The sequence below is a fragment of the Euphorbia lathyris genome, chromosome 4 (assembly GCF_963576675.1).
Source record: "Euphorbia lathyris chromosome 4, ddEupLath1.1, whole genome shotgun sequence".
Lineage (NCBI taxonomy): Eukaryota > Viridiplantae > Streptophyta > Magnoliopsida > Malpighiales > Euphorbiaceae > Euphorbia > Euphorbia lathyris.
This window is the reverse complement of record NC_088913.1, coordinates 71824133-71828909: the sequence shown is the minus strand read 5'-3', so window position 1 is coordinate 71828909 and position 4777 is coordinate 71824133. Positions and strand designations below refer to the sequence as shown.

General features: G+C 35.6%; 1 non-coding gene across 1 annotated transcript; it reads right to left on the bottom strand.

Annotated features, from left to right (window-relative positions):
• Positions 1-3337: 3337 nt before the first annotated feature.
• Positions 3338-3411, bottom strand: TRNAK-CUU (transfer RNA lysine (anticodon CUU)). The gene has a single exon. It is a non-coding gene; the product is annotated as a tRNA-Lys (tRNA).
• Between the last annotated feature and the right edge of the window lie 1366 nt (positions 3412-4777).

Sequence of the window (4777 nt, the reverse complement as noted above, 5' to 3'; positions counted from 1 at the left end):
TTGGGGTCGAAACCTAGGCCCTCATCAGTCGTATTCGCCAGATGGAGAAAATCGGCAGGATGAGAATCAGACCTAGGAGAGCTAGTTGAAGCTTCATCAACCATCTCATCAACCTCGTGAGACACCTCGCGATCGTAATTTTCGTCGAAGGGTGTGAAATCAAGTTCAGGGTTCGACATATCGGTGAAGGAAACGAACAGAAATAAAAGAAAAAATGGTTGAACGAGTTACGAGTTACAGAAAGGGAAACTTACATGTGAGAAAGAATGCAGAGAAGAACGAACGTAAAAGGGTTGATGCCGGAGAGGAAATGACAGAAAACGAACGAACTACTTTCGAATTTTGAATACCCAGATGAAGATGGAGAGTTGTCTATGACATATGAAAAGACCCTAAAGGGCTCTTGCTAAACTAGAGGGGAAGCATGTGATGATTCGTGAAACCAACTGAGCTGAATCATAAGTACGGGTCCATCCCAAACTTAAGCCCACGGTTCAAGATTAAATGGGCTCCTAATAAGGGAAAGGGCTAACCACCCCGAAATCCCAACAAGGCACTAAACCACCCACTCAGAGAAACGGGACCACGTTTGTGACTACGTGGAGGACGTGGAACAGAAAGAGTAACCGCCCTCGGCGGTTACCCAGAAAGGCTTATAAAAGAAATAAGAAAGCCAAGGGAGGGGTAAGTTCACATTTTTCCTCAATACGATTATCAATCTACTAGAATTCCACATAAAACTGACTTGATCGTCGGAGAGTTTTCCCGGAGATCCTGTCTCCGGTTTTGTTTTGCAGGTAACTACGACGAGGATCATCAAATCAAATCCGGCAAGTTATCAGATAGGGGTTTTTATCATGCCCCTTCAAAAAGATCCAACAATGGTAAAATGAATTGAAAATGTATACAACCACTTAAATCAATAATTTAATGATTTATGGTAAAATGTTCTTTATATGTGTAGAACCACTTGAATCAATAATTTGATGGTAGCTCAAACACAAATATATTTATAAACGATTTTCAACAATATGGTGTAGAAATAGTAAAGCTACAGAAGAGCTTTTTTTATCCTTAGCTTTTAATTTTTTTTTTTTAAAGGAAGTAAGATGAAAATGTTTTCTAGGTAATTAATGGATACAATAAATATGATGTGTGGGAGATGTTTCATTTAGGAAAAATAAAAGACCCATAAAAAAAATAGTGGAAATAGAAGAGATTTTACTGTAACAAATTTTTTGTTATTATAATATAAATTTTTTATATTTTGACGTGTCGCCGTCTCTGCTAAGTTGTCAACCTTTAATAGAGCTGAAATTTTAGCTTTTATATATTGTATATAGATAGATAGAAATAATTAAAATTGAGAGATCTAATCCAAATAAAAACATATTGAGAAATTAAACATATAAAAACGTTATAAACGTATAAAAAACTGAAATCAATTTCAATTCATAATTTTTCCAACGCACATCTATTCATAATTTTGATAATACTCAACCAATTTATATTATCTATAATAATAGAATCATAGAAAAAATAACAAGACGTTAATTGAGGTGTGTTTTTCCCCCCCGCCTAGTGATATACGCAACTGGAGGATTGCCGATATGGTTGACTCGAAAGGGGACTGGATCTGGTCAAAGTTTGATACTTTCTTTAGCCTTGAGACTCTCCTTAGAATGCGGGGAGTGAAGGTGAGTAATCAAGAGGAAGACTTGGATAGGCACTGTTGGGCGCTGACAAACAATGAAGTTTATTCTTGCAAATCGGCCTTTGAAGCTTTCTCTCTCTTTAGATCTGATCCTCCCTCGGATGTGTGGAAGTCGATTTGGACCCTTAAAGTTCCTTTCCGTATTAGGAGTTTCCTGTGGCTGGGCGTTAAGGACAGGCTTCTTACTAATTCGGATAGGCACAGAAGGCACTTGGCTGATTCTGGAGCTTGCAGTAGATGCAGAGGCCATGTTGAGACTTTGTGCCATGCTCTTAGAGATTGCTCTAATAGTAAAGAGGTTTGGAGGAAAATTCTCCCACACCATATTTTCTCTTCCTTCATGGCACATTCTGAGGTCGACTGGTTCTCTGATGGTGTTAGAGGAAAGTTGCTTCCATACATGGAGCATGGTGACATTTTCTTTGCTATTATCTGTCACCAAGTTTGGAAATGGAGAAACGAGGAGATTTTTGGAGATAAAACTGTTTTTATGACAAACTTAGCTGATTTCTTCTCGAAAAAACTTTTCTCTATTATCGATAGTTTCAAAGGAGAGTCCCTTGCCAGAGCCTCTCAGTGTTGTGATGTCCATCTCGTGGGATGGAGCAGGCCAAGAGAGGGGGTTGTGAAGCTGAATACTGATGGTTCCTGCCTCAGTAACGGTAAGATTGCGGCTGGAGGTGTGCTTAGAGATGTAGGGGGCGTCTGGCTTTTTGGGTTCTCCCAGAATTTAGGGTTGGGTTCTTCCTTTTCTGCGGAGCTCTGGGCTATTCTTACTGGAATCAATCTTGCTAAAAGGCTGGGTGTTAAGAGGCTCTCTGTGGAGTCTGATAATTTGGAAGCAATCAAAATGATTTCTGAGAATCATTCTATGGGTCTTAACAGTCGCAACCTCATCAAAGCTATTATAAGGCTTTGCTCCTCCTTTGAGTTCGTAGAGTTCAGACACATTTTTAGAGAGCAGAATCGTGTTGCTGATCGCTTGGCGGCGGCGGGCCATGAAGGGACGTTAGGCGTTACTACCCTTCCTGTTTCCCCTAGTTTCATCTCTCATCTTCTCTTAGAAGATAGGATTGGGGTTAGCTTCCCTAGGCTAATTCCTGGGTAGTTTGTTGTTATTCGTTTTTCTTTTCCTTTTCTACCAAAAAAAAAAAACAAGAAGTATTTTAAATGTATTTTTGATGAGTTGTTTATGTATATTTATAAATAATATATAATAATAAATAAAACTTCAAGCTCTCTCAATTATATTTTAAAAAGAAAAGAATTTAGTTTATAAGAAATTATATTTTATTCATCAATATTTGATCCTAATGTATGAAACAGTACATCCTAACATATATCTTAGCCCACTTAACTTTATAATTACTTTAAACAATTATTGTTTTTTTGGAAAAAAATGTAATTACGCCCACCATGGGACTCGAACCCACTTAAATAATATATAATAATAAATAAAACTTCAAGCTCTCTCAATTTCATCTTAGTTTATAAGAAATTATATTTTATTCATCAATATTTGATCCTAACGTATGAAGCAGTGCATCCTAACGTATATCTTAGCCCACTTAACTTTATAATTACTTTAAATAATTATTGTTTTTTTGGAAAAAAATGTAATTACGCCAACCGTGGGGCTTGAAACCCACGACCACAAGGTTAAGAGCCTTACGTTCTACCAACTGAGCTAGACGGGCTTATTTATGATAATTATATTATTTATAATGGAAAGTCACTATTAACTATTCTTTGATGCAGGAATTTACAAATTTTATCTCTCATGAAGCGAAATGTTATATGAAGCGGAATATTGTTCGAATTATTATTCTCTATTTTTCTAATACAATAAAATATTTAGTGTATGTTGCTTTACTTTTATTTCTGCCTTTTCGAAATTGTGTGAGCGTGTCAGAAAGTTTGTAGAAAACTTATAAAAGTGTGAAATCTGATTTGTAATCAAAGATTGTGTAAAGCTAAAAGACGAAAAGCTTAAAGCTTCGAAATTAATACCGTAGAGAAGAATGACTTAATTAGTATAAACCATGCTGAATTGAGAATAAATACTTGAAATTAAAGTATTACAAATATAGGAATTGCATTTGTAGAACTTGGAATTGAAAAGAAAAGTGTAGAACTAAGGATTGAAAATTAGAAACTGAAATTGGCAGAGACTTGGTGTTGAGTCTGATTTTTTAGTTGATTTTGGTTGATTGTTGTTGAGACCATTTTTTCAGCTGTTGAATTTTGTATTTATGCTCTAAATATTATGCAGATAACTTTCAAGTAAGGATGCTCCACGTTTCAGCCAAGGATGCTCTGTAACTGCTCTCATACACTATCTCTGTTGATTCTCTTGTTTCTTTTGTTCACTCTGCATTTATGCAAATAACTTCTCAGTAAGGATATTCCACGTTTCAGTCAAGGATACTCCCTAATCCCTAATTTTAAAGAAAGGCTACTCCAAACTGCTTTCACCCACTAACCATTTAATCAAGGATGCTCCTCAACTAACCACTACCTCCCACTATGACCATCACCACAAATTATATTTGCGTATTTAATTAGACAATTATATATTTCAGCCAAAATATTTAGTAAATCAAATTGTCCCAAAACTTCGTATGATACACAATTCTTTTACAGAAAGAATTACTTGGTAAAATTATCTAATCGGTTCGAATTCCTCCAAATTATATAATTTAGGCCGAATTAAGTAATTCATTATGAAATTGGACCAAATTAAAATAAAGGTGAAACAACTTTATAATCTAATTAGTAAAGGATATATATTTCAATATAATTACTACACATAGATTAAAGATGAATAGGATTTAAATTTATCGTTAACTATTGATATAGTATTAGATGAATAGATCCAAAACGATCAAGAAATGATCTAAGGCCCGGAGATAACATTTGGGCCTAATCCAAGAAGACCATCTCCAACGGGGGATACAAAAGCTAATTTATGGAGAAGCTGATATAGGAGGTGTCTAAGCTGACACGTGGTCTAATAGTTGTCCTGGATCCCAAATACATGCTTCTAGCTCCCATTAAATGCGG